At 44.4% G+C, this 22,778-nt stretch overlaps 1 pseudogene; it reads left to right on the top strand.

Moving 5' to 3' along the window:
• The first annotated feature begins 6,257 nt into the window (after nucleotides 1–6,257).
• On the top strand, nucleotides 6,258–13,707 carry LOC141058847 (kelch-like protein 10; annotated as a pseudogene).
• The last annotated feature ends 9,071 nt before the right edge of the window (nucleotides 13,708–22,778 follow it).

Genomic DNA, 22,778 nt, shown 5'->3' with positions numbered 1-22,778 from the left:
ATGACATACGTTTTGCCGACAACGTCTTTTGCAATCCCCTTGGAAAATATCTTCTGGATGTTCGCAGTCACATTCTTGAAGTATTTCATGGCCTTGTAGAGTCTTTTATTTTGCCATGTTAAACTGGTTGTAAATACTAGATAGTGTACAAATCTCCGGACAAGCTTTAGGTAGTTGATGACAGTTTGATTGCCCAGGCCAATGTCTTGCAGCGTTTTTGAAAAATAAACGGGCTTTTTAACTCCTTTTCGCAAAGTTGAGGCTCACACGGTGCTTGTTCATGAAGTATAGAAACCTCGACACATCTTCAACATTTTGTTTGTATCTTTCCATCCTACAATGGTTTTCCAAATAATCAGAAAAACCTTTTAATATTGGATAAAAGGATGGCGATCATAAAAACCTGCCTATTGCATTTTGATCCTCTTGTCAACAGTCCATTTCTGGTTTGGAATTCTACAAAATTTTGAGCAAAGAACAACAGGTCACACTAGAAGCAAATTACAACTTTGAGAAAAAAAAACTAAATGTGTATACAGTGTGTGTGTGTGTGTGTGTGTATATATATATATATATATATATATATATATATATATATTTATAGTAGCGTACCACCAGGGCTGGCTCCAGGTTTTTGAGGGGCCCGGGCGAAAGTCTCAGTGGGTCCCCCCTTTAACACATGCCAAGATTCATGATGCACGGATAAAGCAGAGGAATATAGTTATATTACAATGCCAATTTCACTTCTTACATGAGTGATGGCTTTTGCAAATTCTACAATATCATACAGTGGAGCGTCCCGCAGGGTCGGGGGTTACTCGGTACCGAGCCGGTCAGGCTCTTCTAAAGTGGAAGTGTCACGGTGGTACCGGTCCTGGGTGTCCAGTGTAGATGGAAGTTCAATGAGGGGAAGATGGTAGGAAAATTATAGGGAAAGGGGAATGATGATGCCACCAGTAGTATTCGGCAATAATAGCCGACGCTGCAATACAGATCCTCTGGAATGGTGGTACGGCAACTGAGATGGTGTTGCTCTCTACTGGTAGAGCTGTGTCCCAGGGCAACTAAGATGTTGCTTGTGAGTTGGTGACTGATATTATGTTCAATGTCAAGCAAGTGGGACGCGAATGACACAAATGACACAGTGAGGTGCAGTTCCACGGCTTTTACTCACACTTGACCTGTGCGCTCAGCCGTGTCCTCTGGGTAAAGGGTCCCGCCAACTCTGTTATTTTGGGAAACACCGTTCAAGGACTTCCTTTTGTGTTTTCCCTCTTTTTCAGATTGTCTTCCTGTGCTGGTCTTTCCTTTTCTCTCTCTTCGCACCTTCACAACATTGTCCCTAAGCCATCAGCCTTGGACCTTGCCGGTCGATGCGGGTCAGGCCCTGGGATCCTCTACCTGGCCACCTCTACCTGGCTACCTCTTCAGGGAATTGATGTGGATGTGGCTGAGGTACTTGCAGTCACCTCAGCCTCCGGCTTGCCAGCTGAGTCTGTCTTCTCCACTGGTCTCAGGGGCTGGTACCCTCACTGCATCCTATTCCTTCCAAACTGGAGTGGGCCCCACTTCCCATGCCCCTCAGGACTCCTTCTGTTCTCTCTAAACTGCCTTTCAGTTCTTCTTCCTTCACTCTGGCTTTGACTTCTTCTACCCCTTCGCTGTCCCATCACCAACTGACAACTTTCTAGAAAAATCTATCTACCTCTGGACTAGCTTCCTTGATTGGCTACACTCCTTGTCACACCATCTCCTTAACTCTTCCCTCTTCTCTACCTTTCCCCACTGACTCCCCAACACCCTTTCCTAACCAGCCTGGGATGAGGCCAACCTCCCAAAGGGTACACCCAGATGCCCTGACTGAACTAGTGTGTGTTGGGTGCAAGTGTTGAAGTCCCAGGTGGTGCTCCCTCTTTACCTGAGGGTGCGATACCACACCTCTAGTTTAGGTGCAGTACCTCAGGGGCGCCACATACACCCCTCGTTAAACACAACACATCCACGGGCTGCAACAGAGTAGAAACAGAGGTTACAACATGCAACACTTTTCTGGAATATTCCAACAGGGTAAACAATTAAAGAAGTTAACCAGGTAACTCTTCTTCCCTTTATGGAAGGTACTTTTCTTATACGTTGTAAATTGCTACTTTTCATTAATATATCTTTTAAAATTAAATTAATACAATACTATCCAATACCCGTATCAAGTATCAGTGCATTAATATTACCATACAGACATTCTTACAATTCATTTACTATATTCTATAATAACCTTTGCATTAAAATACAACGGTATAACCCTTGCTCTCAATACAAACAGAATAAAACATTTTCATCAATGTTCAGTTCATCCCTGACCGGGGTATTTTCCTTCCTTTGGTGTGATGTGGGGGACCCATCTCAAACCCCCAAACATAGTTGATCCATACGTTGTATCACGTTTTCGGCCACGCCAAACGGGTTTTTGTTCTGTGGCATTAAGGCACTTTTCAAAGGCCTGACGTGAAACCAAGATGGAGCACCTTAAGAAGTGCTAACTTTTTACATTAAGTTTTTTCTTATTCACCGTTCATAACCTCATAGTCTCTATAAAGGACCATAAAACAAACCTAACCAGGTAAACACATTATCTCTTAAGTGAACTATAAAACAGTTCTATCCAGGTAAACTTTATACATTTGTTTCACACTTTCACTCCGACTTTCTTCCAGGGTAGCCACTGACATTCACTACTCTCTGGCTGGGTGAGTTCGTAGACACAGGTCACTCCGGGTGACTCAAAGATCTTATGTTCGATGCAATCATGCACTGTTAGATTGTGTCCTGCAATCGGTGTTTGGGTCACCTGAGACCTGGTGTTACTTTTAAATTCTGGTACAGTTGACCCTGACCTGGGTTCCTTGCCACCAGGGACGGAGAGTCTACTTTTCTTAACGTTTAGGGCATACCAACCCCGTTTTCCCAAGTGGCGTGTGTAGCTGACCTCATCCAGGTGACCTTTAGGCAAATGTGCCTCAACATCCCGCCGGGTCACAAACATGACATTGACCATTCCCGACTCATGGATGAATCCCCGGCCCAGTTGTAAGTTGAATTCTATCACCGTGCCTTGGTGTATGGACCCTCGGCTCACACCTCTTCCCCCGCGGATCTGTTGTTAGGCCTTTTTGTCCTGCTCCTGTATGTCTTTTCGCTGGGCTGCACGCTGCCTATCCCTCTCCACCTGCTCGCATTCTTGCTGGGCCTGGTAGTCCTCCCAGCTGACAATCTCTATCTGAAGTTCATCTAAGGAGGCCTCCCCGGGGAACCCAATCAAGTTGTCTCCCGGGTTTTTCCATTTAAAGGCCACCTTCTGTCCCTGGACGGCTGGGGAGGATTTTTCAGGCTGCAGCATCCAACTTGGCTGCAGCATCCAACTTGGCTGCTTTTCTGCTACTGCTGCCCGATCCCAACCCACATTATAGTGAGCCCAGCCGGGCTTAGGGGCAGTGGGGGCATGAAGGGGCGATTCCTCTAAGGAGACCTCCCTGGGAAACCCGATCAAACTGTCCTCCTGATTTTTCAACTTAAAGGCCACCTTCTGTGCCCGGACGGCTGGAGAGGATTTTTCAGGCTGCAGCATGCAACTTGGCTGCTCTTCTACTACTGCTGCCCGATTCCCAAGCCACATGATAGTGAGCCCAGCCGGGCTTAGAAGCAGTGGGGGCAGGAAGGGGCCCTACCAGCGTGTTATTCGGCAGGGTCTGTTCAGCGTCAGCCTCAGAAACCAGGTTGCTTTCAGACCTGCCAGCTTCCGGGACCGGGTTGTCTTCAGCTGCCGAGAAAGACTGGTCTAGGAGCTGGCGACGCAGCTCCTCTACACAGTATCCCCGGTGCTCCAGCTCCGGAAGCTCGCTTGCTGCTTCGTACCTTGCCGCCATATTCTTAACTCTCACCCCTGCGCTTTCAGCTTCCTGCCACCCGTCTCTGCTAACTTTCGAGGGCGGGACTTCTTTCCCTTCCCATACTCGTCAGTGCAAGGCCAGGGGTGGGCCGTCCCTGCTGACTGACACCTCTTCACCCCTGGATCATGCAGGCAGTGCGCGGGCATGTTTTCTGTTTACTCTCTTCGGCCCTGCCCACCACCTCTCTCTCTACTCAAAGCGCGCGCTAGCCCTGTTATTAAGTTCTGGCAGTTTCTCTGTTAACTCATGCAGCCTCTGGCGAAGTACTTTTAGGCTATGTGCCCACGTAGCGTTTTTGATGCAGTATATTCCTGAGCGGAAACGCACACCCTCTTCCCGGGAAAACGCATACATTTTTGACGCTTTTGTTAAGCGTTTTCGCATGAGTTTTCCTAAGTGTTTTTGCAATACAATTGAATGTATGCGGAAATTAATGAACATGCTGCACTGTGTTGTGTGCAAGTGTTGAAGTCCCAGGTGGTGCTCCCTCCTTACCTGGGAAGTGGGATACCACACCTCTGGATGAGGTGCAGTACCTCTGTGGCGACTGGACCCTCAGGGGCGCCACATACAGCAGAGGGGCTTTATACAAGTTAACCCCTTATATGCCAATTTTTGTGACCTACTCCCTCTTCCTCAGTTACCAGTAGGCATTTTATTGTTAGCTGACCTTGCTGCAAAGAAAAAACTGCATACATTGAATATGACAATTTTTTAATGGAAAATTTTTAAAGTAAACATTAGAAAGTATTAACGTAGAACATTTGTAAAAGTGCAAAATGGGTTGCAGCATCACAACACATCAGTATTCGTTGTCCCATTGTTTTGAATTCATTGTTAGTGACATGTGCAAAAATGCAGCTTAAGAGCTATAAAAACAAGAAAACGAAAAAAAAAAAATAAACCAGTAGTGCAATTCTGTGGCAAACCAAAGATTTGATTTGAAAATTGCTAAAAAGCTTTTCTCCTGTTTTTTTCAGCGGCAAAATAACGTATAACTTGATTAAAATCTACACATTCTGCTTCTTGTGACTCAATTGAAAGAATTGCCAATGCATTTAACCTTTTTTGAGACATCTGGGACCTCAGGAAGTTTTTAATAAGCTTCTTTCAGCTGACGCAACTGAACCGGGCACTGTTAGCAGGAGCTTCAATGCCAATACCAGATTTGGGAAAGCCAGGTTCAGTGAGTTAGAAAACAGATATTGCAGTGTTTTCTGTGGAGTTAGATGATCAGGCAGCATCCTAGCCAGTGTCTTCAATTCCTCCAGCAGAATCTCTCCATTAAGTGCTGGATCAGCAAAGTTTAAACATTGCTGTTGTAGTGTCGGCAAGTCAGTGGCTGCTTTTTTTATGTTATTGAGAAATCCAAACTTGTAAAGGCTTGAAGAATGTTTCTTCAAATTCTTCTCTTGGATTTAAATATAACGATCCACTTGCTTGCTGGCATGCTGGCTCTTGGCAATCTTTATCATTGCATTGCCAAGTTTTTTTCCTAATTCTCTTTGCTGGGTACTCGGTGGGTATGTCAAGCTTCTTACATATATCGGCAGCTTTACTTTCTGCTTGTTTGAACCCCAATGTGAAATACTCTGTGAAGGTAGTAGTGATGGCCTCAACCAGTGGAATTGTGTTGGAGAGGTTCATAGTTTTTGTCCGTAGAGCCAGGCTGATTTGGTCGACCTGCAGCAAGATGTCATACTAAACACATAATGAGACTACAAAAGGGTACATACAAAGTGAATCCAATAGAATCTTTGCTTCGCTGTATGTGTCACTGGAATATTTAGTACCATGGACAAAGACTTCTAAAGCTTCAACAAGCTGAGGAAACTGAAACAAAATGGCTTTCATTGATTGAAGCTGAGCACACCATCATGTCTGAGAGCCTTTAGTGTTAATTGTGATAAATGCTCAGAGGCCACTTCTCACCTCTTAGTTGCTCCAGAAAAGAATGCATAAATGCAACCCAGAAGGTCATAAACTGTTCGGTTGGAACTCTCTGTACGACTACAAGATTCCAGTTATGTGGAGAACATGGCACAAAGAATGCATGAGGGTTTTTCTCCAAAACAATGGCCTGCGCTATTGTCCCCTCATATTAGCTCCATTATCAGCACTGGCCACGAATATTTGAGACACACAACTGATGCTGTTCTGTCAATCTTTCTAACACAACTGTTGCTAGGCGTGTTCCAGTTGTGTCTGTGACATGCTGAAATTCCAAGAAGCTTTCTTTGACCCTCCACTGTTTTGCTAATTTCATCCATGTCCACATATCGCAGCTCTAGGGACAACTGCTCTTGCTTAGAGATGTCAGGTGTGCAGTCTACAATTATGCTGAAAAATGTGGTTCCCTTCACTTTTTCCATTATTATTTGAATTACTGCATCTCCAATCAAATGTAATAAGTTGTTTTGCATATCTTTGGCTGGCTATGGTGGGTCTCTGAGTGGGCGTGGTGGCGGGTATCCCAGAAAGCGTGAGTGGGCCCCACGGTCTCGCCAGGGCCCCGGCACTTGCCCGGGTGCTGATGCCGGCCCTGCCTCCGTTGCAGACGCGGCCAAAGCTCCCTGCTCCGCCAAGTGTCCTCCTTCCAGCGATTTGTGAACAATGCTCTGGCGAACAGTGAAGAGAAGATACAGTGGGGAAAAAAAGTATTTAGTCAGTCAGCAATAGTGCAAGTTCCACCACTTAAAAAGATGAGAGGCGTCTGTAATTTACATCATAGGTAGACCTCAACTATGGGAGACAAACTGAGAAAAAAAAATCCAGAAAATCATTGTCTGTTTTTTTATCATTTTATTTGCATATTATGGTGGAAAATAAGTATTTGGTCAGAAACAAAATTTCATCTCAATACTTTGTGATATATCCTTTGTTGGCAATGACAGAGGTCAAACGTTTTCTGTAAGTCTTCACAAGGTTGCCACACACTGTTGTTGGTATGTTGGCCCATTCCTCCATGCAGATCTCCTCTAGAGCAGTGATGTTTTTGGCTTTTCGCTTGGCAACACGGACTTTCAACTCCCTCCAAAGGTTTTCTATAGGGTTGAGATCTGGAGACTGGCTAGGCCACTCCAGGACCTTGAAATGCTTCTTACGAAACCACTCCTTCGTTGCCCTGGCGGTGTGCTTTGGATCATTGTCATGTTGAAAGACCCAGCCACATTTCATCTTCAATGCCCTTGCTGATGGAAGGAGGTTTGCACTCAAAATCTCACGATACATGGCCCCATTCATTCTTTCATGTACCCGGATCAGTCGTCCTGGCCCCTTTGCAGAGAAACAGCCCCAAAGCATGTTTCCACCACCATGCTTTACAGTAGGTATGGTGTTTGATGGATGCAACTCAGTATTCTTTTTCCTCCAAACACGACAAGTTGTGTTTCTACCAAACAGTTCCAGTTTGGTTTCATCAGACCATAGGACATTCTCCCAAAACTCCTCTGGATCATCCAAATGCTCTCTAGCAAACTTCAGACGGGCCCGGACATGTACAGGCTTAAGCAGTGGGACACGTCTGGCACTGCAGGATCTGAGTCCATGGTGGCGTAGTGTGTTACTTATGGTAGGCCTTGTTACATTGGTCCCAGCTCTCTGCAGTTCATTCACTAGGTCCCCCCGCGTGGTTCTGGGATTTTTGCTCACCGTTCTTGTGATCATTCTGACCCCACGGGGTGGGATTTTGCGTGGAGCACCAGATCGAGGGAGATTATCAGTGGTCTTGTATGTCTTCCATTTTCTAATTATTGCTCCCACAGTTGATTTCTTCACTCCAAGCTGGTTGGCTATTGCAGATTCAGTCTTCCCAGCCTGGTGCAGGGCTACAATTTTGTTTCTGGTGTCCTTTGACAGCTCTTTGGTCTTCACCATAGTGGGGTTTGGAGTCAGACTGTTTGAGGGTGTGCACAGGTGTCTTTTTATACTGATAACAAGTTTAAACAGGTGCCATTACTACAGGTAATGAGTGGAGGAAAGAGGAGACTCTTAAAGAAGAAGTTACAGGTCTGTAAGAGCCAGAAATCTTGATTGCTTGTTTCTGACCAAATACTTATTTTCCACCATAATATGCAAATAAAATGAAAAAAAAAAACAGACAATGTGATTTTCTGGATTTTTTTTTCTCAGTTTGTCTCCCATAGTTAAGGTCTACCTATGATGTAAATTACAGACGCCTCTCATCTTTTTAAGTGGTGGAACTTGCACTATTGCTGACTGACTAAATACTTTTTTTCCCCACTGTATGACATTTCTGGCTTCTCTCCAGAGATAAATAAATTGGTTCTAGAGTATGCCTACACATGGATTGACCCAATCAATGTCGACAATGTGGAAAATCTCTTTATTGCGGCAGATTAATTCCTTTTCCAAGAATTTTATTAAGGATTTACATAACAATAAGGGGGGGGGGGTAAAAGGGAAGCATCGGGAAGGGGAAATACTATAAAGGAAAAAGGGACCAAGTGGACCCAGCGCCCCAATTAACAGGAAAATAACATTAACTTATACAGGCATTACATGTTATGTGACTACAAAGGCATTTATTATAACCAATAATCAAGAAAGACAAAATAATATGGGTTATCTGAATATACTTTAAGGGAATAAAGGTATCCAGCTGGACGATTTTCGAGTAAATTTGTCTAGGTTGTTATGTACCATAGCTAGTTTGTGCTCGAAGGCTTTATGGGGGGTCATTCTGTCAATGACATCTTGGATAGTGGGAGGGTCAGGCCTCTTCCAGTGGAAAGCAATTAGTTGCCTAGTTACTAAAAGAACATGTACAGTACCACCAAAGGAATAGTGGAATGAGTAATGCCCTCTGGGTCTAAGGATAAAAGAGCTAGTTGTGGAGATAATTCATTACTTACAAAACCCATTACATTAACTAGAGAAGTTATATCTTTCCAAAGAGGCTTAATATGGGGACAGTGCCAGAATATATGAAGCAAGCTGCCATATTGGCCACAACCTCTCCAGCAGGACGAGGAGTGCTCCGGATTTATCAAAGTCAGGCGGGTGTATAATACCAGCGAGTTAGTATTTTATAGTGAGTTTCTTGGAGCGACATAGAAATAGAAGTGGTGTAGGAAACAGAGCAAGCCTGCTCCCATTCTTCCAGACTTGGGGATATATGTAACTGCTGTTCCCATTTTAGAAAGTTATGGAACTTGGTGAATATGTGGGGAGGTTGAGCTGGGTACGGTTCTGTCTGTGATAGGAGACAGAGTTTGACAGCAGGTGTCATGTGGCAGTCTGCCCATCAGAGGTCACTAGAGAGCACCGATGGCAGTGATTATGTAACTGTCATTTGAGTGTTACATAACTGCCAGAGGTCAAGGTGACTCTGATTGGACAGAGGTGACTGTCAGGTGACAGAGGGTGGGGCTACCTGGTCTGTCTGAATAAATACTGAGGTAAGCTTCCAGAAGCTTCAGTCAGCCAGGGGAGTTCACAGGTTAGGAGAGTGTCACACAAAGGAGACCCCTCAGAGACTTTGGACAGTGGAAACGGTCACGGGGGCTGACCCTATAGGACATTGGTCACAGGCAGAGACGGCCTATGAGGACCTGAACTATTGGTGGACTTTGTAAGGTGAAATGCCGTGGTGGATTGGCCTAGGGCAGCCACGGCGGATAGAGCCACGAAGTACGCCTGACGGAGAAAGTGTACAAGTGAAGGTACCCGGGCCTGTCTGCAGGAGGATAACAGTGCGAAACATGTTGTTTTGTTCTGGTTGTCGTGAGGGCGGCCAATAAAAGCAAACCTGTTGAATACAATTCCTGCCTTTGTCTCGTGCCTGTCGACGTCAAGAAGCGGGTCACCCCCATTCCTGTGAGTACAGCACACCTCCGCCACCTATCTGCACTAACACCAGCAGCACCACCACCCAATTGCCATTCCTCCCTCACCACCGACTCTACAAATACATCTATATGTGGCTCAATAAAAGTCATGTAAGAGGTGCTCCAAAAGATTTTATGATTAACGTTGGTAATAAGGTTGGCAGCGGGTTCTGATAAGCTTGGCTTAGATGCAAGGAATTGCTCAGTCAAATCTTTTAGCATGAGATCCTGGAAGAATGAAGAAGAGGATACTTTAAATATATCTTTGATTTGGAAGAAAGGGATAGGACTAGAAACGCTGACCAATTCCTTGAATTTTTTAACGTCATGTTTAGCCCAAATGGGATCGATGGCTGTATGGTATAAGGCGCAGATTAAGTGGAGAGGAAGATTTTTAAAGAATGTTAATTTGTTTATACACCTTTTCTGTTTAGGAAATGCTTTCCAGGCAGCCAGTGTAGCATCAAATATGGGATGAAAAGAAGGGGGGGATTTATTAAGAGGAATTGAATCGAGTAGTAAACGATATGGTGGAATAATTTTGTTGAAGTGACATTCCAATTTATACCAGACAGGAGGGTCTGGAAGGGGCCACCAAGAGAGGCTTTGTTTGATGAGGAAGGACATGTAATAAGCTGAAATATTCAGTAAACCAGCCCCCCTGAATTTCTTGCTATTGTAAAGGATATGAGAGGCAGTCCTTGATTTTTTTATGGCCCCAGATAAAATTATTAATCTGGGCTTGTAAGTTCGTTAGGCAAGGGACTAAAATTGGAAGAGGCAGTGAACGAAACAAATACAAGATTTTTTGGGAGAATGTATGATTTGAAAGTGATAATTGTACCCCACCAAGAGTCCCTTGTCTCCAAATGAAGACATATCCTCAGCAATAGATTTGTTAATGGTTAGGTTTAATGGGATCAGAGAGGAAATAGAGCTAGAGAAACTTAGGCCTAGATAGGTGATGTGATTGGTTGTCCAACTCCACACAATCGACTGCTTAATGTCATCAGTGAGAAATGGGTGTAAATTCATAGGCAGGATTGTCGACTTCATTAATTTTGAAGTAGGAAATCCTTGAGAATTGTGAGAGTAAGATTTGGAGAGCCGTACAAGATGTGAGGGGTTAAGGACTGTTAAAATTAGACTAATTTTATAATCTCTAAAGCCTGCCTGGATGCCATAGATGTTAGGGTCGTCTCTAATTAGCTGGGCCAATGGTTCAATGGCTAATACAAAGAGGAGAGGGGAGAGTGGACATCCTAGCCTTGTACCATTCGAGATGTTGAAGAATGGGGACAGGTGATAATTGACGTAGACTTTTGCAGTCGGGTGAGATAGGACCGAGATACTAGACAAGATTTTTGAATGAAATTTACAAAGAGTTTTAAGCAGGTAGTTCCAGTTGAGGCGATCGAATGCCTTCTCGGCATCCAAGGATTTTATAGCAGCTTCTGATTTCTTGGAGTTAATCAATATGATCAAGTTGATTAACCTCCGTGTGCCGTCCACAGATTGACGATTGGGAACAAACCAATTTGATCATTATGTATCAATTTGGGGAGGAATTGATTCAATATATTTGCTAAAGTTTTGGCATAGATCTTAATGTCTTGTGTTAATCAGTGATATTGGCTGATAATTTCTCATTTGGGTTGGGTCTAAATTGGTTTTGGGGATAGTACCACTGTGGCCTCTAACATTTCTTTTGGAAAGGAACCAGAATTTGAAGCATAATTAAATATTTTAGTTAAGTGCGGGGCTAGGAGATCACCAAAAGTTCTGTAATAATCTTTTGTGAAGCCGTCTGGACCAGGAGCTTTAAAGGACTTAAGGCGTTTTATGGTGTCTAAGATTTCTGAGTCCGTAAACGGGGAGGATAAGTCCACGGCTTCAGAGTCCAATTTGGGGGGATTCCTAGAGGCTAGGAAGGCTTGTATATCCGATCGGTTCAGCTGAGATAGGGGAGAAGCCAGGTTAAGATTATAGAGATGCGGCAGATTACTTCCAACATTCTGGGTCGTCTTCAACTTTGCTCTGATTTCCTGATAAACCAACTGTGCCCAAAAAATAGTATTGGTATCTCCAAGTTTACCGAGTATTACTATTGCCCCAAGATTCACCAGAAGGCATATGCTTACATCTTATATAACTTCGAAAATATAATGAAGACCTCAGATGAGTTTCTTGAACTGTCATCTACCGAATTGAAAGGTCTTTTAGAGAAAGATGAACTTATTGTTAAACAGGAGGAAGCTGCATTTGAAGCTATCATAAAGTGGATCAATCATAACTCAGCAAGCCGGCAACAGTACATCTCAGTTCTTCCAGAGGTTCGCTTTGCCTTCATGCCCGCCGAATATTATGGCAAACATGTTAAATCCAAAATCTATATAAGAGGCAATGAAATGAGCAAACCTATTCTAACTAATGCTTTCAAAGCCATGTATAAACTCAATGATACTGGCCCCTCAAATTCTGATTTTTAAAAACCTTATGAGCATACCCCGTCTTCCTTATGCAATTTTGGGTGCCATTGGTGGTTGGAGTGGAGGTGGACCAACCAATGCCATGGAATCATATGATGCTCATGCTGACAAATGGATCAATCTTACATGTGAAGAGGAAAGTCCAAGAGCTTATCATGGAACAGCATACTTAAAGGGCTATGTGTACCTTATTGGTGGATTTGATAGTGTGGATTATTTTAACAATGTAAACTGTTATGAATGAGTCACCGAAGGAGGAGAAAACAAAAATACAAGCCAAGTACAGAAAACCGGAGAGGTTGGTAGCTATCGGATTGCAGACCCCTGATCCTATCCACAACAACTAACAGTAGCCGTGGGGGGTTCCTACGAAGCCCTAGACCCCTCGATCACAGCCGGAGAACTAAATAGGCCTAAAGAAAGAAAGGGGAAATCTAAACTGCCCCAGAGCAGACCCCAAAGCAATAGGCAGCCCCCAACTTATAATGACGGTGAAGCAAGATGAAAACACTAACACAGATAGAAAGATAGGATGAGCAAACGATGGGGCCCAAGCTAACTAAAAAGGACAGGATAGAAAAGCTGCTGTCTGCAATCCGCAAAAAACCCTACCAAAAAATGTCCCAACCGTCTGATAGGAAAAACAGGCCCTGAAGTCGCTAGGACTTCAAAATGACTATATCAGCACTCTTGTAAATTCTGAAGACAGAGCAAAGAGACAAACTGATCAGAGACAAAAATGGAACTCAGCACACCCCCAACCGGGGATGGCTGAACTCCAAAAAACAAGGGAAACAAAACTAATAAGTTCAATAGCAGTGCAAAAACTTATCTTTGGGAAGCAGGAATCAGACTGGTCTCCAAGAATCCAGCAGAGAAATCACCAGCGACTCAGAAGGGCGTCGGCTGCCTTATATCCAGTCAGCGGTTCCTGTTACCCAGTCATCATCTAACAGATCAAGTGTTTGGTAATCAGCCTCACTACCTTCCTTCACCAGAAGAGGGAGTTCATCAGACATCGACGGTGAAGGGGAAAATGAACTCGCAACAGTAAACCGTTTTAACTCAGTCAAGAAAACATGGAAGCAAGTATCACCGATGCATTCAAAGAGATGTTATGTCAGTGTCACAATTCTGGATGAAAGCATCTATGCAATGGGAGGATTTGATAGCCAGTTTCGTCTAAACACTGCTGAACGATATGAGCCAGAATCCAACCAATGGAGATTGATTGCACCTATGAATGAGCAAAGAAGTGATGCAAGTGCCACCACACTTAATGATAAGATCTATATATGCGGAGGATGCAATGGGAACGAGTGCTAGTTCACTGCTGAGATGTACAACCTTGAGATCATACAGTGGAGTACAATTTCTTCAATGAGTAGCCGACTTAGTGGAATGGGAATTGCCGCCTATGGATAAAAGGTATATGTGGTAGGAGGTTTTGATGGAACATTGGTTAAGAAGTGCGGGGGTGTGGCCTGGACTCTGAGCATGTAGGCAGCAAGAGCTCTAAGCTCCCATCGTCACATTCTAAAGCTACAAAATAAGCGTGCATAGGGTTAACCAAAATAACCTTGCTGGACCCTATTTTATTTATGAACTTTGGATGCCCATTTTGAGACAAAAAGCAGGACTGAAGAAATAAGCTTTTACAAGTCTGGATGGCTGCAGTGCCGCAGAAGCTGAGGGACATCACCCCACATCATCTCTCCTGTGAAGAGACCGGAGTGCCAGCGCAGGCTTTACTGAAGCCAGGATTGATCTGGAGGATCATTATTGGTACTGAGGACTTTATTTGGACCCCCCCAGTGAGGCACAACGTGGATCCAGCTGTCTGCACGGCTTTCTGTCTGTGGTGTGTGGAGGATAGCGGTGTGGCTGTGATGGAGGGATACAGACTCCTGCATGTTCATCCCTGCTGATTACACCTGAGTGCCGCTGAATTCTGACTGCTGTAACATCAGGGTGAGGTTAGCGGGACAGAGGAGCTTCCCTTGACATATTCTAGCGTGGCACGCTAGGAAGGCAAAAACACCGGCGGGGACTCTTTCTTTGCCAAGGAGCTGAAGGGCGAAGGGATACAACTGGACTTCTAGGACCAGACCCTGGAATTGGCCAAGAACAGCGCTATGCAGCCTCATATAGGACCGGATCAGAGGCGACTAGCACCGGGGGAGCCACTAAAAACTGCTGAGGTAAGGCACAACTGAAATCCGGTCACTAGAACCAGACGCTGCACACTGATCACAGCCGCAATAGAACTCAATGGGAAGTAGTTCCGGCTGTGTCTAGCCTGTCAGCGTTGCAGAAACCTGACATCACAGGCCCCGCAGCACACAGCAAGTGGCCCCCGGTACTACAGGCTCAGCTATACCCCAGAACTGTGCGGCGCAGCAGGTAGTCATCCCCAAGAGTACTGAGGAGAAGGATATAGATTGCAGGGAGGGCCCTCACTATCCCCACACAGTAAAGGAATACTGACTATTCTGCACTTACCAGCGGCGTAGGCCTATAACACAATAGTGACCGCAGTTTCTGGCTGGTGGCCCCTGTGCCCTATACTCATCTGTGCAGTACACCATAATAGAGGATTATCCACTCTTCAAGCAAGGATCAGAGCTACAGTGGACTGCTTGCATTATTATTGAGTAATTGTGTGACTTTTGGCGCTCTTACTGAGGGTTTCTCAGTTGACTCCTTTTCTGAAACTTGTTTTTAGACCATTTTACTTAACTTGTCTGATCAAGCTAAAAGGGTCATAGATCTGAGGCCAGGGAAGGCTGCGTGGCAAATTAAGATGCAGTCAGGCAGGGGCAGAATTAATAATAGCTCACACAGGGTGCATCCTATGAGGATATCCCTAATGTGTTAAGCCCCACAAAATCTAGGTCACCTTTGAAAAGAGGTGACCCCAAAACATCTTATATAAAACAATCCCATAACCCTGCACCTGTCAAAGCTGCAAAAGGGGGATCAGGTATCAATAACCCATTGACCAAAACACTGCCTAAAACTCCACCTGAAACACTTCAAAAAAAGAAAAATTTGGGGAGACACATTAAAACTCCTCCAAATCAGCTCCTCACGGAGGAAATGGACACTTCCAATCAAACAAAAGGAAGGGCCCAGACGATCAGGAAAACACCGAGAGTCTTTCTTCTGAGAACTCCGACAGTGTCTCAGCTGACTATACCCCAAACACAAGCCCTGAAAGGCAGAGGCCTAGATGGGACACTGGAGGTCCATTTCCTTCATTTGAGGTTCCTCCTCCATCCATCAACCTGGGGGAATACAAGGTGTCCAATAAACAAGCCACCGAAGGATTCATGGCGGATCTCTTCCAGTCCTTCAGTGATGCCCTAAAAATAGGGTTTGAGACTCAGGCTAAGGCCCTACAGGAAACTTGCAGGAATCTTATCCAAAAGGTTGAGAAATATGAGGTAAAGATGGTACAGGCGGAGAGGGACATAGTCTACCTCTCAAAGGAAAATTCTCTCCTCAAAACTGAGGTTATTTCCCTTCAAAACAAATTAACGGATCTGGAGGACCGAAGTAGGAGAAATAACTTAAAAATACGTGGTATTCCTGAGTCGGTCTCCCAGGCAGATCTTTCAGATTACACTAAAAATTTATTCAAAAAATTATCGCCAAAATTGACAGAATTAGAAGTAAATATTGATTGTATACACCGCCTCCCACGTCCAAAAGAGGTCCCACAGGAAAAGCCTAGGGACACGATCCTCAGTCCATTTTTTTTTTTTTAAACAAAGAAGGTTCTAAAATCTCTGAGAGAGGTTCACCTCTAGAGCCATATAAAGATTTAAAGATTTTCCAAGACTTCTCCAAAGAGACAATGGACGCAAGAAGGTCCTTCAGAGATTTGACCTCTAAACTTAGAGAGCTCAGAGTGTCATATAGATGGGGTTTCCCTACCAAGCTATTAGTCTGGTATAATGACAAAAACTACCCCATCTACACTCCACACGAGGGTCAGAAGTTCCTTAAATTTCTGATGGATGACCCAGCATTTAGGGATTAGGACTGATTTTTATCTTATGTTCGAATTTACATGGTGTATACTATTAATTTCCTTTTCATGAATATCTTATGACCGTATTTACGGTTTATTGATGTCACTGTGGGAACTTGTCGCTTAATTTTTTCTCACTTCTTCCCCCACACTAAGGTGAGACACCAACCGGTTTGGAGTCCTCCAGGAGAACGCTCAAGTTCCTAATTTTATTTTTCTGTATTTCACGGTTTTGCTTGTTTCCATTTTTCTGTTTTGATATTGCACTCTAATGATGAAAATCTTATTATACAATGTTAGGGGGCTCAACAGTCTGAATAAGAGGTATGCAGTATGGAAGGAGATCAACCAAACCCAGGCAGAATTGGTATGCCTCCAGGAGGTTAAACTGGCCTTCGATCAACACCCGATCTTCCAGCACAAGAACTTTCCACACATGTACAAGTCACTGTCCACAAAGAAAAAGGCTGGGGTCATTACACTGGTAGGTGGCACCGTTCCTTTTCAGCTCATCAAAGAGATACCAGACTCGTTGGGCAGGTTTCATATACTCATATGCTTACTCCATGAAAGGCCATGCACAATAGTGAATGTATACGTACCTAACAAGGGACACATTCGTTTCTTGAACAAGCTAATCAAAAAAATAGACAAAGTCAAAACAGGTGATCTGATCTTACTAGGCGATTTTAATATTGTCCCAGATAGTAGCATGGATTCATCCTCATTAGTTCGCCACAAGGTTCCAGCTTTGAAAAACTGGTTAATTCAAAATGAGCTTTATGATGCTTTTCGTTGCTTGAACACATCGTCTCGTGAGTATTCTCACTTTTCAGATGTAGATAAGACAGCATCTAGAATCGATCTACTACTTACTAATATATTTACTTTAACCAAAATTAGATATTACGGTTCATGCAAAAGACCATCTCGGATCATACCCTGGTTCTCGCTGAGTTCCTCGTGGGTCCTCCCTCTGACAAACTATTCCGCTGGAGACTTAACCCAGCCTTGTTATATATACCAGAGTACAAGCAAGAGATAAAGTTCTCTTAACGCCTTCATGACCCAGCCTATTTTGACCTTAATGACCTGGCCATTTTTTGCATTTCTGACCAGTGTCCCTTTATGTACTAATAACTCTAGAACGCTTCAACGCATCCTAGCGATTCTGAGATTGTTTTTTCGTGACATATTGGGCTTCATGTTAATGGTAAATTTAGGTCAATAATTTTTGCGTTTGTGTGGAAAAAAGCGGAAATTTGGCAACAATTTTGAAAATTTCGCAATTTTCAAATTTTGAATTTTTATTCTGTTAAACCAGAGAGTTAGGTGACACAAAATAGTTGATAAATAACATTTCCCATATGTCTACTTTCCATCAGCACAATTTTGGAACCAAATTTTTTTTTTTGTTAGGACGTTATAAGGGTTAAAAGTTGACCAGCGATTTCTAATTTTTACAACAAAATTTACAAAACCATTTTTTTTGGGACCACCTCACATTTGAAGTCACTTTGAGGGGTCTGTATGGCAGAAAATACCCAAAAGTGACACCATTCTAAAAACTGCACCCCTCAAGCTACTCAAAACTACATTCAAGAAGATTATTAACCCTTCAGGTGTTTCACAGGAACTAAAGCAACATGGAAGGAAAAAATGGACATTTTAATTTTTCCAACAAAAATCTTTTAGCATCAATTTTTTCATTTTCACATGGGTAACAGGATAAAATGGATCCTAAAATTTGTTGGGCAATTTCTCCTGAGTACATCGATACCTCATATGTGATCATAAACCACTGTTTGGGCGCACCGCAGAGCTCAGAATGTAAGGAGCACCATTTGACTTTTTGAATGGAAAATATGCTGGAATATTTAGCGGTTGCCATGTCGCGTTTGGAGAGTCCCTGTGTGCCTAAACATTGGAGTAGAGTAACCACGATTAGAAAAGCGTGACCTCAAATCAGAGGACCTGAGTTTCAAATTTGGCATCTGATGAGCAGATCCGCCTCATCCTTAGGAACTGTCCGACCATCGATCATGTCCCTTTACTAGGTGGACCTCCACATCCCGGCGATTAACGAAGAGGTCTGGGGAGCCCATGGAATCCAGAACAAACTCATAGCCATGGTTTTCATCAAAGTTCAGGCCCTAACCCCAGCCCACTCGTTCTGGGTCTTCGATAGTAACACCCCGGGTCCACCTCTTAATCTGGAGGTCTTTTTCCTCCAGGGCCAGATGTCGCCTTCTCATAACTTCTTAGCATACTGATGTAGCTGCTGACTACAAAAATCATCTGCCCCCTGCACAGGCTCGTCACTGCCTGCTGGTGGTATGGGGCCTGGTTTTGCTGTTTTTCCCCCTGATGAAACTTTCTGGTCCCAGGCCATATCTAACACCACCTGGCTTAGTAGGGCTTCCCAGGGCACAGGGGCACCAGTGGTACCTTGTGTTGCTGCACAGCTGGTATCCTCAGACTCCGGTGGCAGGGATGCCGAAGCAGCATTCGGATCCAAGATGGAGGGTGCAAGAGAGCCTCTTCCTGGAACGGGTGTAGGTACTTCCTGGATGGCGGTGGTGACCTCCAGTGTCCTTGCGGCCAGGTTCCAGATCTGGTGATGGCGGACTGCTGGAATCGGGTACCGGTGTTGGCGGTACTCTGGGGCCAGTCCCCTTCTGGGCTTGCTGCTTCATTAGCTTCAACTGAGCCTGGCGGTCCTGCAGATCTCGGTGTAGGCGGCTGTGATGAAGGATTTATCTGCTCCTACCCCTCAGGGCCTATAAGCATATTGAAGAAAGCAGAATTTAGTGTTCCAATGCTGAATAGCAAGGCCTTTTAGTATGAATGAGATAAGGCCCAAAACAGAACTTCAAAGCTTAGGTAAGGAGCCGCACCACCATGGGGCAGGAAGATGCCGGAGGGCTTCAATTAGAATATACCTGTCAGCCAGACACAGGAGTACACATCCATTGTGTCTCCCAGTCACTCCGGCTCCATCCTAGGATCATGGATTATGAACACATCTTGCGAGTTATGGACTCCTGAAAAATATCCGAGTGACCCTGAGGAAATCGCGCATCTGGCAGTGTGACTCCTGAGTCGGTGAGGGCGCTGGGACCTGAGATATAGAGATTTGGCCCCATTGGGTCGCTTTGGAGGGCCAGTTTGCTCTCCACATGTCAGGCAAAACAAACCGCATTCACTGGTACCTCTCATGTCCTGATCCAATCATGCTGTTGAAAGTTACCCACTTTCTTAGGTATTGGGAATAAGTTCTGCAGAGAGCTAAAGGGTGGAGATTATTAGCCCACCCTCTGACACAGTGGGAGGAACCTAGCGTGTTTAAGAACTAGCAGCCTATGGCAGAGACAGACACTCACACAGAAGAACCAGGCGATGGTGATCCAAGAAGGATCTGGGGACAGACCTGCCAAGGGGAGCAGCGGCCCGTGCTTTGGGGGTCTCTCCGGCAACTAAGATTCTTGTACCTGTGGACTGCAGAGCTCCCGGCACCCACATGCACCCTACAATCTGGCAAATTGACCTCCAGCTTAACATCTGTAAGTCTTGTACCCTTATTGTTAAATTTTACTCTGACTGCAAATCCACTGTAATTTCATTGTATAGGTTTCTGTATATTTCTGTAATTATCTAGTGCGCCCTTAAGGCAATTAAACTATAAAATTAATCTTGGGCTGATGCTTTTACTCTGATCACGAATCTTAGAATACCCAGCGGGTAACAGGACATCCTCCCCGGTGGCCATTTGCTCTAGGTGCAGTTCCCTTACTGACTTGAAAGACCAAGGGGGCGCCGGAGAGCTGTGCCTGTGTAGTTACGTCACATTGGTGACGTGGGATGAACGGGTCCTGTGTTGTGTTTCCTCCACAGCGGCGGATCTCCTGCTCCAGCTGGGCCAAATCCAACTCCTTCTCTGGGCCGGAGCTGAGCACCGCAGGGCTGGGCGAAGGATAACATGCTTCCCCACGCTCCTCTGGTCATGGCTGCCTGGTATTCTGATTCCGCCTTCAAGGTTTTTCCCGCCGCTGAGTTTCTCTCCTCTCCTTGAGGGCGACGTCACTTCCCTTTTCCACCATACCAGGCCAGGGCTCGCACTCCCCTGGCCGTTGGCCATGACGCAGGCACATAATAATACAGGCAGGGGGACTTAGCGGCTTTTCGTGCTTTTCCTTGAGTGTCACCTGTGATGACACGCCCCTCTTCACCACTCTGGCTGCCATTTTCAGAGTCCAAATCACAGTTCAATAAATAGAGTGTAGAGAAAATAGCAAATTTTATTCAAATGTTAATCAATATTAAAAATAGTCATATTCATAGTCATAAATGACAACATGGTACATATAAAGAGGAAAGGAGTTTACCCGAGTAAAGTGCAAAGAAGGGTGATAAGGGAAATGGGTACAGGCTCCAGGGAGATGTTCTGCTCATCTGAATACCAACATATCAATACACATAGAAATTAATCAAACCCATAATAGTTTAAATTAAAGTGCCTCATGCAAAGGGGTAATCCATGTCAGCAAAAATATAAACAGCAGCACGTACCCATAGTAATCAGCCCGTCCACAGTATCACAATTGCACCAACGCACGTTTCGCTTTCTGCTTTTTCAGAGGGGCGTGTGCATGTCATGTCTCTTAAAAGGTCTGATTTATATGGCGTTGGTACTCTTATGGCCCCATAGTTTGTCGCACATGGCACCGCCGCCTCCGGGCTCCAAGTGCAACGACGTCCGGCACTCTGCTCCAGCGTGCGGGGAGGAAATCCTCCATGACGTCACATCCGCCAGCCGTCGTTGAAAGAGGCCTTCAGCCAGGAACTTGGACGCAGTGCGCATGCGCGGCGCCATGTCGTTGTAGTCCAATGCATAAAGAAATATCCCTCATGAAAACAGCACCTGTGCCAGGAATTGTACACTGCGCCAGCAATATTGCTGTGATAAGATGTAAATACAGCGATATACAATAATATATATGAGACACAAAATATTTTTTTTTAAAATACTTCTGTTTTATGCTTGCTGGTTCCTCTCAAAAAAGCTGCTAACAGTTAACCATATGCGTGCACATTAGACATGTAAATTTAACCATGATGCAAATAGGCATCATATGGTATTAGCCAAGCTAGCTATAGGAATCATAACAGGAAGCATATTACATTGTTATCAGGCAAATAGGGCTTTTAATAGGAATATACACAGAGCCATCAGAGGCTGCACAAAGTACAAAAAATAAACAGTATAAAAAACACATTTTTATACAGACGAAGTCTGAGGGATTCCATTTAATTGAATGAATTCCAGATGTGACTATAGATCCCAAATATACCAGAGTGAGTAGACAGAGCCATACTTTGAACCAAGACAGATACCTAGAACTTTTTATTGTTACTCTTCTGTATGGTACATCTCTTCTCACGTACTTCAGTTGAGGATATAACTGTCGATTGTCATTGTAGTTTGGTCTTATCTTTATAGCGAGACGAGAACTACGTCTTAATGGGAATGGGCCTCTCTCTGTTGGACCCTTGGGCCTATTGCTAAGTGTTTCATCAGTTCTTGGTGTCGTTTTCCTTTTTCTTCCACATTTCCCTTTTTATTTTGGAGAAAATGATCCAGTTTCATTGTGTCTGCAAATTCTTGAAATGGTAGATTTTCCAATACCAACGATGGAAGCGATTTCTCTTACAATCAGACTTGTATGTTCATTACGAGTAATAATTCTAGACCTCTTCCGTGGAGTAACATCTATTTTTACAGGCATGAATTACACTGAGAAAAGTTACATTAAACCACTCCTCACAGAAACAAGCTCTCAACTGAAGCTGAGGGGGCAGCTAGCTGTTATTTTCTGACTAAAACCAGTCAATCCACATTTTGTTACTCAAGGTTGTACGCTCACACCTGTTCAAAGCAGTTAAAACTGGTTTGAATCACTGACTGGTAACCAACTTAGGATTGTCCCAATTAATTTGCACATCACTTTATGTCCCCATCCTGGTATATGACGCGCCCCGGGGGCTGTGGGGTACTCGGTACCGGGCCTGTTGACTTCAATGGGGAATGTCACAGTGGCTGCGACCCGGTCCCTGGCCCCAGGCGGTCACATGGAAATTGTTGTTATTATTGGAGTGTAGTAATAATGGGAATAAAGGTTTATATATGAATACGTGACGCCACCTGTGGTATTCTGGTCAGAGGTGACCAGCGCTGCTATGTTGTTCCCCTGAGACGGTTGGTGTGTCGCTACTGAGGTGAAAATGTCTCTCCACAGGTAGAGCAATAGTCCCAGGGCTGTTGAGTTATTTTCAGGGTTGATGTTGTCAGGTGGAGTGGTGGATGTATCAGTGCTGGGTCCTAGGTGCAGAAAGGAGACAAAGGACTCAGTTGAATGCAGTTCCAAGGGGCTTTACTCATGTGCACACAGACGCCCACTTC

This window comes from Dendrobates tinctorius, unplaced genomic scaffold, assembly GCF_039654945.1.
Source record: "Dendrobates tinctorius isolate UK_male_01 unplaced genomic scaffold, ASM3965494v1 ptg000215l, whole genome shotgun sequence".
NCBI classification, from domain to species: domain Eukaryota; kingdom Metazoa; phylum Chordata; class Amphibia; order Anura; family Dendrobatidae; genus Dendrobates; species Dendrobates tinctorius.
This window is presented reverse-complemented; position numbering and strand designations above follow the sequence as displayed.